General features: G+C 40.5%; 1 protein-coding gene across 1 annotated transcript in view; it reads left to right on the top strand.

Moving 5' to 3' along the window:
* The window catches only part of NR1I2 (nuclear receptor subfamily 1 group I member 2), a 1,633,990-nt gene that overhangs the window by 379,098 nt on the left and 1,240,799 nt on the right, over positions 1-14,093 (top strand). The window contains exon 2 of the mRNA XM_044071501.1: positions 9,100-9,186. The gene's annotated coding sequence lies outside the window, so the exon portion shown is untranslated. The remainder of the gene's footprint in view (positions 1-9,099; positions 9,187-14,093) is intronic.

The raw sequence follows: 14,093 nt of genomic DNA on the forward strand, positions 1-14,093 counted from the left end.
TTTTTGTATTATTTTAATAATAATCAGTATTCCTCCATGTTATTGGCTTCCATTTTTTAATATTTTTGTAATTTTTCTTCCATATCAGTTTAATCACCCAGTATATATATATATATATATATATATATATATATATATATATACACACACACACACACACAAACTATTAATTATTTCCACTAATACTTTATGTTCACTCCCTCGTGATATTTGTAACTTAACCCATCCAATCCTGGTGTTGAGTCTTTATTCCCCTCACTTTTAATCTCTACCAATTCTTTCAATTCAATTCTTTCTTCTGATTTACATGATGCTGTATCTGGAATTTTACTCACTTTACAACTACCCCTTAGAAACTTTTTCCTTTTTATAATTTCTTTCTTCAAACTTTTCCGCTATTTCCATAACTTCTTCATGTTTACATTTTACTACCCAATTCTTATCTACTTTCCATTCATCTTACTTTCCCTTCTTTTTATCTCCTTTCCTAAAATGGTGACACTTCTGTCTTCATTTTCTATAAAAATATTTTGTCTATCCAACATTGTCTTATTTTTTCTTTATTTTTCTCATCATACTTATCTTCTGTTTCTCCTACTCTATCACATCTTGAGTTTCTTTCTCAAAGTCTTTCACCATGTTTTTATATTTTACTTTATGTTGTTTTTACCATTCCTCAACTTCCACAAATACTTTTGCTATATTTCTCTTTAAGTATTAACTGGATGAAAATTGTGGATATAATGGCAAAAAAGATGAACAGATTAGAAACAGTATTTGATTGGGCAGGTTGGTGTAAAAGTGAGTCAAAACTGAGAATAGACAAGAAAGGGCTGGAATTTACTGGAGAAAGCTGGCAAAGGAACCAAGGTATTGGGAAAAATAATTAGAGAAGAAAAGGTAATAGAACGGGAAGAGGCCAAGAAGACATTTGGCTTGCAGGCTAGTGATTGCCTTCCCTGCCAGGGATTAATATCAGAATATAGACAAAGAAAAAATGGTAGGGGAATCCTAAATGAAAGACCTGCAGTGGTTGAGTTTTTAACTGAATCTAGAATAGAAGCCTCTGTTGAAAAAGGGATAATTAGTAGGGCACATAAAATATTGCACGATAACTGTAGGAATCAAAAAGAAGCGGTTAGAAAAGATTGAGAAGAGAGATTAGATATGCAATTCACAAAGAAACAATATGATGACATATCTATAGCTCCCAAATATACAACAAAGTGTAGAAGATTTCAGATTTTTGTCTGGAAGTGTTTGCATAGGTATTTTTATACCCCTACCAGACTACAAAGAATTTTAGCTCAGGTAGATGGCAAATGTTACAGTTGTGGTTGGGAAAAAAAGTGATAACTGGGAACATGTGTTTTGGGAGTGTAATGCATTGGCAGACATTAAAAATTCTGTAAAGAGTACATTGTCAAGAATACTGGGTGAGCAAATGAGTGTAACTAAGGATTTTTTTTAGCTGGTGTACAGGATCTGAATTGTCTAGACATAGTAAGATCTTGTTAAGTTTAATTCTGGTGGCTGTCAAAAAAGCAATTGCTAGAAAATGGAAATCAAAATCTAAATCAACTATACTTGAAATAATGAATATTGTAACACAGACAAAAGAGCAAGAAGTTTTATCTTTTGAAAAGTGTAGGAGTAAATTACATAGCAAAATGGAAATTTTTGGGAACAATATATGCAGATATTGTTTTGAAAGTGGACTGAGGTTTAAGAGAAGGGAGGATTTGAATAATGGATGTAATGTTGCTTAGATTATACAGCACATATATTCTTATATATCCTATAATGTTTGTAAATGTGAACTTGTTAGTATGGTTTGATTACTTTTATATAAATGTAAGCTTGCCTGCGTTATAATTGATAATTCAATCTTCTTCTTCTTCTTTCATCTTTTCCCTGTTAGGGTTCGCCACAGTGGATCATCTGTCCACTCATGATTGGCAGTGGTGGAGTTTTACAGTGTCGAGTTGCCAGCCCGGTGCCCAACCTTCCACAGAAGACACACACGCACGCACTCACGCCTAGGGCCAACTTAGAGTGTCCAATCCACCTACAGCACATCTTTGGGATGTGGGAGGAAACCGGAGCACCCGGAGCAAACCCACGTGACCACAGGGAGGACATGCAGAAGGCACCCCAGCCAAGAATCGAACTGGAAAACCTCTTGCTGTGAGGCGGCAACGCTAACCGCTGCACCACCGTGGCAATTGATAATTCAATAAAGGTGTTAAAAAAAGTTTCAACTTGAAGATAATTTAACTTTAGAAAAGTCAATACAAATTGCAATTGCAATTGAGCCAGAGTTAGTCAAAAAACTAAATGCTAATTTAAATATGGCAAATTGTGTGTGTGAATTAAAATACTGTGTAAATAACAATTTTAAAAAGGGTTATAATTCTGGTCAGTGTCAATGCACAGTAAGCGGAGTTAAGTATAAGCTTGGCAAATGGATGAGGTGTGGCTGTTATCATGCTGAGTCAGGGCAGTATGCGACATGAAGCAGAAAGTTTAAGGGATTTAAAGTACTGGGGAATTTTACTCTCATTTGAAACATCTGCTTAATTACATGTGTTGTTTTTATAGTAAAACTGAAAAATAATGTTCAAAAAGCATTTTACTGGCAAGTGAGACTTGTTATTCTTAGAACACAAGTGAATTTTAAGATTGATACAGGGGCCGATGCTACTGCAATATCAAATGCTACCTGTTGATGTTTCTTAAAGTGTCTGCAGTTGAATGTAGTAGAGGCTAAAATTTGTAGCCCTGCAGGCAAACCTAAGTGCATTAGCAGATTTCTAGCCATGTTTGTGTAGAAGGGGCAGAAGTTTCAGTTCCGAGTTTATGTTCAGCATGGCTGAAAGTAAATAATATGCTCAGCAGAGCATGTGAAATGGGTTTAATTGCCAGAATAAATGAAGTCACTGCAGATGTGTTTGCTGAAGCTGGTCTGCTTAATTGTGAACTAGCATGCCTCTACACCACTTTAGTAAGGTCTGCTAACCCTGTCCCTGCCCCTAACTCCAATCCTGAGCCTTACCTTAGGAAAACCCTTTCATAACACTGCTACTACACAATACTCAGACACATATCACATATACCAGCACACAGGCACAAAACTAAATCTATCCCATTCACTAGCCTTTATGCTAACCCTAATGCAGAAACACTTGCGCGCGCGCACACACACACACACACACACACACACACACACACACACACACACACACACACACACACTCACCTCCAATCCCTAATGCTGAAACTTTCGGTATATCCAACGGTTTTGTCATTAAAAACCCAAACCCACATGAATTTTATCTTCTTCATTTCAGCATCCTCTGCATTCAGCTTTCCCCGTCTGTTGACAAAGTGATGATTTGACAGAATGAAAAGTGCACTCGTACATGTAGGTGAACGATATAAAGTATAAACATGAGCAATGAAGCTGCTTGGAGTACAGTAGATCATAAGCTTGACAATCAAACCTATGAAGAGGATTAAGTTGCTGTAAAATGCTGAATACATTTTCTAGTATTTTGAAAAGAAGAAACATTTTTTTTTTCCTTTACTAGTGACTTAATGTGCTATAGATGAAATCTGTAATTTGGTTTGGCACTGTCCATTTGTACTGCTTTCTCCTTTGAGTCAGAAAACTGAACACTACTGCAAAATGATGGGTACCTTCCTTGACAAGCATTACCAAAGTGTTTGCAGTGGAGTATGATTTAGAAAAGAAAATCATGTGCAGTGTCAAATGGATTCTGAAGGAATTCAGATGGAAGTACATAGTTATACAAACTTCCTCACTAATAGTTAATGAATAAAAGTAGTATTTAAACCATATATAGAATATATTTAAAGGTGAACCTGTTTAGGGTTCTTCTTCTATGGCAGTGTTATCTAAGTCATCAATGGCTGATATACTACTGGATTTGTATAAATTTATGACCCTGTTAATCTGTTTTGTGTTAGTATTTCCTTGACATGCATGTAGCTATTTAGATATATGTGACTGTAACAATGAGTGAGTTTGAAGCACTACCATGTAGTGACTATGTGGTATGTAGAGTTCCATGAAGAAATTCTATGATGATCTTAAGGCTTCTTGTGTATGACTTGACCCATCAATCTAGCTGTTTCCTCTAGATACTGAAAAGAGAGGGCCTGTCATCCTCCAGTTGGGGAGCTATAGTGAAAAAAGGTTTATACAGCTGCAACCTTGGCATTCAGGGCCTTAAACTGTCAATTTCATATGCTTAAGTACCAACAACATGTTATGGGATTGCTGAAACAGAAAATGATGTTGATTTCAGAATGTGCAGAAAATAAGGAATTGCAGGAATTATTGCATGCAGCAGAACAAGTTGGAAAGCATACTTTGCAATGTGGTTTTGATTCTTTAGAGGCCTCCTGCAAGGTCGCAGTTACTGGATCTGTGAGTAGGAGGCATGCCTGGTTAAAGGAACAAAATTTGCCTGATCATGTTAAAGCTAAATTGCTAGATGCACCTTTACAGCATGATTCTCTGTTTGGTATCAAGGCAAAAGAGGTTTTAAAGAAAATGGAAGACAAAGCTAAGTCCATGCAAACTGTTAAAGATTTCTTACAAGTGCAGCCACCTAGATTCAGTAGACACTGGCCTACAAAAAATTGGTCCTTTCCTGTGTCAGACAGAGCTCAAAGGGGCAAATCCAGATGCCCTAAGGGTTCCAGGTACCAGGCTCAAGACTCATACAGATCAAAGCAATGGGGTGCATCCACCTCCAAATCTGGAGGAGATAAAGTGCAAACCTACAGAAAGCAATCCCAATGACTTTCCTCTGCCTACACCAAGCACTTATCTATTGGCAGCACCCATAGGGGGAAAATTAGCACTTTTTTCTCAAAATTGACAGTTAATAACCCAGGACAAGTGGGTACTAAACATCGTATCACAAGGATACAGATTCCATATCCACACTCTGCCAATGACAAATGGTTGGCCAGATCTGCCAAAAAAACAATGGGCAGAGGCACAGAAACAGGTTACGTCCCTCTTGGATATGGGGGCCATTCAGACAGTACCAAAAGGAAAAAGGACAAGGTTTTTACTCAAAACTGTTCTTGGTACCCAGAAAGGACAGGGCCTGGCAGTCAATACTGGATTTATCGATTTTGAACACATACCTGGACATTCCAAAATTCACAATGCTCACTCTGCAACAGCTTCTGCCCATGCTGGGCAAGAATGCTTGGCTGGTGACTTTAGACCTAAAAGAGGCATACCTGCATGTCCCAGTAAGACAGTCATGCAGAAGATACCTCAGATTCAAGGCTGGCTTAATGCATTACCAATTCTCTGCACTGCCCTTTGGCTTATCTACTGCGCCCAGAGTCTTTACAAAGTGCCTGGCAATAGTAATTGCATTTTGCAAGCAAAGAAGTATTCAAATATATCCTTACTTGGACGACTGTGTCATTCAAGCAGAGAACAAGGACACTCTTCTACGACACCTGGCATTTGTGAAAAGGCTTCTAACATGCCTAGGGTACACAATAAACGAAAAGAAATCACAACTGGTACCCTCTCAAAAGATAACATTCCTGGGTGCAAGCTTGAATACAACTGCCCAGATGGCTTACCTCACGCCAGACAAACAAAGGCAACTGACTACTTACTTCAAACTGATGGCAACAAAAGCATAGTCTTCTGCAAGACAAATTCTGCAGGCTCTGGGCTTCATGACATCCTGCATCCTACTAATTCCATATGCAAGAGTGCATATGAGGAAACTTCAATGGTACCTAAAAAGTTTATGGAGTCAACATTCACACAGTCTGGAAACAATGATTCCTCTCATTCCTTGCCTGCAACAGGAGTTTCTATGGTGGACAAAGGTCTGCCACCTAAACATGGGATGGCCCTTCACTATACCCCCTGCCAGCCAAACCTTAACAACAGACGCATCAGATTATGCCTGGGGGACCCACATGGCAGAAAGATGCATGCAGGGCATATGGGCACCAAATGCATGTACATATCAACCAGAAAGAGATGCTAGCAGTTCAAAATGCCCTAACAGCCTTCAAGGACTTACTTCATCCAGGACAACTACTGATAAAGATGGACAACACCACAGTTATGTGGTATATAAACAAGCAAGGGGGCACACACTCATACCCCCTTTGCAGATTAGCCATGGCACTGTGGAACACAGCTTTGACCTACCAAATACATCTTCAAGCTCAATTTCTGCCAGGAAAACAAAACACTCTGGCAGATGATTTAAGCAGAGACCTTATGGATCCTCACAAGTGGAAACTAAATCTACAAGTCTTCAGCATGATAACAGAGAAATGGGAGAGCCCAGACATAGATTTATTTGCCTCTCCTCAAAATTATCAACTGAAAAGATTCTGTACAAGGACTTATCATAGACAAGCATAGAAAGTGGATGCCCTATCCTTCAGTTGGAAAAACCCATCAGTTTACGCCTTTCCTCCTCTGCCTCTTCTACCCAAGGTCCTCCTAAAAGTCAGACAAGAGAAGCCAAAGATGATATTAATTGCCCCTGACTGGCCCCGCCAATACTGGTACCCAGTCCTAAGGAACTTGTCTCAATACCCAGCTTTGACCTTGCCTCAAAAATCACAACTACTGTCCCAGCAAAACAATCAGATCCTGCACAATCATCTACAGACTCTGAACCTGGCAGCATAGCTAATCCTGTAATCATACAAACGACACATCAGTAAAGCTGTGATGGATGTCATTTTGGAAGCCAGAAGGCCTAGTACTAGAAAATCTTATGCTGACAAATGGAAGAGATTCTGTGCTTAGAATCAAGCACAAGGAACTGATACAGCAGAACCACATATTCCTCAGATATTACAATACTTAACTGAGATGCTTGACAAAGGCCTGTCTTTCTCATCAATCAAAATCCATGCCTCAGCCATTTTGGCTCATTACAATACAAATGCTTGACAAAGGCCTATCTTTCTCATCAATCAAAATCCATGCCTCAGCCATTTTGGCTCATTACAATACAGAGCCACCAATCTTTTCTCGTCCTTTACTAAAGCAGTATCTTAGAGGAGCCAAAAATTTAAAGTCTCCTAGAAGATCACCCTTACCTGCATGGGACCTCAATTATGTGTTGGAAAAGCTCACCCTGCCTCCATTTGAACCAGTTGCTATTGCTGATATAAAGTTCTTATCACGGAAGACAGCTGTGCTGCTAGCAATTACTTCAGCAAGAAGAGTTTCAGAGCTACAGGCCCTCATGGCTGTAGAGCCTTTTATCATATTTTACCCAGACAGGGTGTCTCTGAGGACAAATCCTACTTTTATGCCTAAGGTCATTTCCAGTGTGGCTCTTAACCAAACAATTCATCTGCCAACTTTTTATCCAAATCCGCAGAACAAAGGGGAGAGAATTCTGCATTCCTTGGACATACACAGACAGCTAAGATTCTACTTGAGCAGGTGAAAAGCTCTAAGAAAAACTGAGCAATTACTAGTATCATAAGCTGCAGGATCAGAAGGAAAGGCTATCTCAAAGCAGACAATTTCAATGTGGATAAGCCACTGCATCCGTTTCTGCTACTTACACCATGGTAAACCTGTGCCCAAGGGCATTAGGTCTCATTCCACCAGAGCTGCAGCTACTTCGGCAGCTTTTCTCAGAGGAGTACCAACCAAAGACATTCTAGAGGCTGCTACTTGGAGTTCTGTTCACACCTTTACAAAGCATTACCATTTGCCTCTCTACTCTAAGTCCAGGGCAAGCTTTGCCACTGCAGTGCTGCAGGGTCTTATAGCCACACCTAATGCTGTTTAGCTCCAGCCTCCCAACCATAGCTTTGGAATTCTACCCAAATGTAATGACTGCAACAGTGAAACATGAAAAACACGGTACAGTTGTGTGCACTTACCATAAATGTAGATGTTCGAGTGTATTCACTGTTGCAGTCCAGGTTACCCTCCCGCCATCCCCCTGTCATTCTACAGTTTATCTTTCCTTCTCTATCTTCTACAACCTATGTGGTGTATTTGCTTGTAGATGAAGGTAAAGTTTATATTGATGCATGTATATATATATATATATATATATATATATATATATATATATATATATATATATATACACACACACATATATAAATATATATATATATATGTATATTTATATATGTATGTGTATATATATAATATTGCTACCTTTTTGGGGGCACCTGACATCGGGGGCAAGAAAAACTAAAGAAAATGGCGTCGGCTGCATGTTTTATAACCCTGACGACCTGACGTCATGGAAGAGAAGACAGAAACTGACGCAGGACCCAAGACTTTGGAATTCAGGCGGACTGAGGGCAACCTGCCAGCAGATTACCCAAATGTAATGACTGCAACACAAAATACACTCGAACATCTACATTTATGGTAAGTGTACACAACTGTACTTTGTATGCAAAGAAGGGAGAGACATAGGATTGAAGACTATCACCTTATTCCCCTTATAAAGGTTTGCAGCAAAATACTGGCAGAGGCTTTGAAAATGCAGACTGAGTCCCTGTTCTGATTTATGGTATGTGGCTTAGACATCCAACTGTCAACCAGTGACATTGTATTGCAAAACAACGCTAGGAGGAGGAGATCAGTTGAGTCTTAGAACAGAGTAGGCTTTTCTTTGCCCACTAAGGTTTATCTGCTCTTCAGGATGAGGCAAAAGAATATAAAAGTTTGAAGCTGAGACACCTGTTTAAGGCACTGAAATAATTAAAGCAAGCTGAGTAGTTCATTATTTGTTCTACAATGCATAGCATGTTCTTAGCACAAATTATACGGTGAAGGACCAGATAGTCAGAACTTTATTTTGCTTCAAATATTGCAATATAAATGACCCAGCCTTCATTTCAGAAAGTTACTGTGGCAGTCACATTTGCATTAGTGCAGTATTAACGGATGATTTGTTGTCAGAATGTTTGGGAAACACAACATAAAATGTCATTAGGTATAATAATGCCATACTGCATTCTTCTCATCTGGAGTAGCCTGTCTTCATGACTGTGGAAATAAAATACATTTTCTTTCTGTTTCAGATACATTGCAAACTAAGCAATGCCAAAGTGTTATTATCTGGGAGAAACAAATACCCTTCATTCTGTCACTTTTGATTAGACGTGAAGGTAAGGAGGAGTCTCTAACAACTGAATATTTATTATTTATTTTTTATATTTGTTTACTGGGATGGTCCACTTGATAGACAAGCTGCCCCCTCTCAGCAGTTGCCAGGGAAGAAAAGCTCCACAAAATGAGAATACATTAAACAGCAAATAACACATTTTAAACAGTAAGCATTGTTATTGGGAAAAGTCCCGCAGAGATTTTCTGGTCCCAGTACCATATGGTGAATATGTTGATGAGATTAAGGCTTTGTCCTGTATTGAATTACTCAGTGTTGTTATTTTAATATGGAATGCTCTATTCTTGCTTGAAAATATTTTGTTTAAAACTGCAGTAGTGAAGTGTATGGAACAGAACTATCACAGTGTTTCTAAAATCACCTTGAGCTCTGTCACTAACTGAGAAACACTCAAGTGAGGTATTACAGTAACACAGCAGTGGTTCATTATGTGCGTGTGTGTGTGTGTGTGTGTGTGTGTGTGTGTGTGTGTGTGTGTGTGTGTGTGTGTGTGTGTGTGTGTGTGTGTGTGTGTATTTCTGTGCATGCAGACACATGCATCTACATGTATGTATTGGGGTGATGTTATCTTCAAAGACCAGTACTACATTTAGAGAGGGTCAAGTAGAGTTACATACTGGTCATTCAGATTGCATTCCCTTGCAGAAGGCACTCCCTTGCAAACATGTAATCTAGATCTGATTATTTTGTTTCACTGCTGTCAGCAGCAGAAATTACAGGTATAGTCTCTATCATTTCTACAGCTTTTGAGGAATGGATTCAGTATAATACTAAAACAGAAGCACATTTTATTGTGGTGATGCAGATGTCTGACTAACAGACATCTGGCTGCCTTGGACACTTTTTCTGCAGCTTTTCAGGCTCTTCATTCCCAGCTCCCTGCTCCTAAGAAGCCTGATAGGTTTTATAAGGTGCATAATGATTGTAAATTTCTTTACAAGTGTACCTTGGTTGACCCCTCTGTTATTTCTGTTTCTTCTGATAGTTCTTACAAGCTTTTTCCTCTACTAACGGCTTCCTTCTGATAAGAGCAACAGGGCCATGGAGAGATTGGGCAAAAAGGTGTACACTGCTACTACTCTAGCCTTTCGGGCTGTGCATTATCAGACCCATATGACCAGGTATGTTTTAGCCCTTCTTTCTCAGGCTTTTCAGGTTATTTCAGATCTTCTAGACACTGAAGAGAAAGCTTCGGTCCTTTCTTTGTTGGGATTTTCTCCTCAGGTGGCCCACCATTCCATTAAGTACAGTTATAATGCAGCTAATGCTTCTGCTAGAGCTACTGCCTTTGGCTGTGTCTTGAGGTGCTATTCCTGGCTTCACCTTCAGCCCTTGCCTAATGATATTAAGGCTAAATTGATGGATGCTCATCTTGACAATAAAATCTCTTTGGTTCTGCTGCTACTGAGCTTTTTAAGTCTCTTCTAGAGATGGGTAAGGCATGCAGGAATTGAAACAAATTTTTGTTTCTCCTCTTCCTAAATTTCAGAGGAATTATCCTTTTAAGCCTGCCTTTGTCCGTAGACAGTCTCGCCCTACTTTGAAGAGTAAAAAGGATTCTAGGAGGGCTGCTCCTGCTAAGTCTGCTCAGATTCCCAATACTCAGAGGCCTCCTTTTCCAGACAAGCCAGGTTTTGTCTGACTGTCTTCTTTCCCGTCAAAGTCAGGTTCCTTTATCTCTTCATCTTTTCCTCTCCCTTCACAGTTGGTTAAGGATCACTCAGGATTCATGGGTTCTGTCCATCATTCATCAGGGGTATTTCATGGTGTGGAAATCCCTTCCTCCTTTTGTGGGCACTCCTCAGTATCCTCAGGAACACATGTTCCACATGTGCTCCAGAGTCTGTTGTCTCAGGGCACTACCCAACAGTGTCTGTGTCTGAAAGGGGGAAAGGGTTCTGTTCAAGGATGTTTTTGGTCATCAGAAAATAAGACACCTGGAGATCCATCATGGATCTTTCACAGCTCTACATCTCTGAAAGTTCCATCTTTTCGAATGTTGTTTCTCCAGACCCTGTTTCCTCTTTTTCTTCCTCAGACTTTCTTAATCTCTCTGGATCTCAAGAATGCCGATCTTCACATTCCTATTCAACCCCTTTTCAAGAAGTATTTGCATCTCTCTCTTTCTTACTTGCATTTTCAGTTCTCTGCATTGCCCTTTGGTCTTTCTACTGCCCCAAGGATCTTCAGCAAATGCCTCACTCATCATTGCCTTTTGCACGATGAGGGGGATTCAAATATTTCCTTATCTGGACGACCTGCTCATTCGGGCTTCTTCTCTGGGGACTCTGCTCCAGCATTTTCATTATGCTATTTGCCTCATGCAAAGTCTGGGATTTACTGTTTATTTCCAAACGTCCTTCCTCATTCCATCTCAGGATCATGTTTTTCTAGGCTGCAGGCTCCAGACCATTCCTACTCTGGCATCCCTGCTGCCTCCCAAGGCTGTGACTCTAATGGCTTATTTTCAGTCTCTTCTCTCTCTGGTCTCAGTCTCTGCCAGTTTGTATCACAGGCCCTGGGTTAAATGGCCTCCACTATCGCTATGCTTCCTATAGCCAGACTCGATATGAGGTAGCTTCAGTGGTTCTTGAAGTTAGTTTGGCTTCAACATTCTCATGCTCTGGATTTTCTAGTTACTTTTCTTCCATGCCTCAAGCTAGAGCCTCAGTGCCGCCACTCCTCTCTCAGAAGCTGTTTTCAAACACCTCAGACATTGGGTGGAGTGCTTCCTTCAGCCCTCTGAAGGAGATGAGTACACTCCTTGATCTTCAGGCCTTCCATTTTCAGTTTCTACCAGGTCCACTCAAGATCTTTACAGACACTACCACAGTAATGTGTTGCATAAACAAGCAAGGGGGAAATTGTCTTACCTCCTATGCAGACTAGCTCTTCAGGTTTGGGATCTAGCTGTCCAGTATCAGGTCACTCTTCAGGCAGTTTATATTCCCCTCAGAGCAGACCATAGTGGCAAACTCTTTGAGCAGGTCCATAACACAGGCTCATGAGTGTATGCTTAACAGAGATGTGTTCGTGGACATTGTCCACCAGTGGGGTACTCCTCACTGGACAGATGACTTCCTGTCTTTTGCACCAGAGTCCCATGTCTTCTGGCTTGGAAAGTGGATGCCCTCTCTTTATCCTAGAAGTGGATATTTCTTTATGCCTTCTCTCCCCTTCCTCTCATACCGAGGGTCTTGTTCAAGATAGAACAAAACTCCCCAAAAATCTTGTTGGTGACCCTGTTTTGGTCCAGACAGCATTGGTTCCCTCTTCTTCTTCACTTAGATAAGGACAATCACCACACGTTGCCACACAGGGTGGATCTACTCACACAAGACAAGGGGGTCTGTCATCCACCCCCACTTGTCCAATCTTCAACTGACACTGTGGGTGATAGGGTTTTGACCCCTTTTAGGCACCTTTTCTTCTGAGGACATGCTTTGGGTTCTGCAGGAGACCAGAAAACCTACTACCAGAAAATCTTATTTATCCGGTGCATTGCTTGTAACCTGGATCCACTTTCTGTGGAAGTTGCTTTGGTTTTGTCTTATTTGTGTGAGTTGCTCAATGTTGGGTTGGCATATTCTTCATTTGAAGCCCACCTTTCAGTTGTTTCTGCTTCTCTGCCTTTCTCCTCCTTTGGCTTCTAGGTTTTTGGTCAAACAATTTCTTAAAGGCGTCCTTCATATTAGGTCCCCCTGGTAGGCCTATTCCTCCTTCCTGGGACCTTAATTTCATTCTGGAAAAATTGACACAGGCTCCTTTTGAGCCTGAAATTTCAGCTTCCCTACAGCACTGTGCTTGGAAGACTATTCTTCTTTTGGCCTGTACTTCAGCTAGAAGGGTGTCTAAGCTTCAGGTCTGTATGGCTGTACCTGCCTTTTTGGTTTTCCGTAGGGACAAAGTATCTCTTCATACTAATAGGTTCATAGGTTGGTACTAGGCTATCGGTACTAGGGCCTACAAAAGCCTAGCCATAACAATTCCCTGGATATTTCTTCCCACAATATTTACTTCCCTGGACCCCTGTCTAACAGGGCAACTGATGTGATCCCAGGGGCGAATATCCTATCTCCCATCCAATCGTCAAGGTTCCTTTTGAAGAGGGCTAAGGAGGCGCTCTGCTTGACATGTATGGGCAGTCTATTCCAGAGTATGGGGAGTCTCTGGGTCAGGAACCTATCCCTCCAGCATGTTTTGTTCATTGTGATGACAAGGTTTAGATCCCTGGAGCATGTGGCTCTGAGGGATTGGGATTTATTTAAGTGGAGCATGTCCAATCAGGGTTTGACATGGCATTTTATGTTAAGCAGAGAGCGCCTCTGAGTAGATGATATGCCACAGATTATAACTGGAGTTTTTTTAGACGGTCAGCATAGGGCATCTGCTTTAGGTCTGTGATTCTTTTAGTGAGGTATTTCTGCGGCCTTTCAAGCTGTTACAGATGTCTTGTGAGGTACATACCAAATGGAGCGTTTTACTCTGTAATGGGTCTAATGAGGGATGAGTACAGTGGGACAATGACATACTTTTTTCTGGATGAGAAGCCCCTAGTGATGAGGTGTGCCACATAGAAGGATTTCCTGACTGTTGTGGCAATGTGGTTATCGAAGATGAGACCACCGTCCACCTGTGTCCCTAAGTCTCTCATTACATTTTGGTGTTTAGTGTACTGCCACCTATGTGGTAATTCATGGATACATGGTTTTTCCCAAAGGGGATAACTATACATTTCTTGGCATTAATCTTTCTTTTAAGCCCAAGGTGGTTAATGAGCTGTCTCTTAATCAGTCTATTCATTTGCCCACTTTTTCCCTTCTCTGCACTGTGCTAGTGAGGAGGTTCTTCACACCTTGAATTTGCTTAGACAATCTGAGTATTATTTGA

This window comes from Protopterus annectens, chromosome 5.part0 (assembly GCF_019279795.1).
Source record: "Protopterus annectens isolate FY-2018-M chromosome 5.part0, PAN1.0, whole genome shotgun sequence".
Lineage (NCBI taxonomy): Eukaryota > Metazoa > Chordata > Ceratodontiformes > Protopteridae > Protopterus > Protopterus annectens.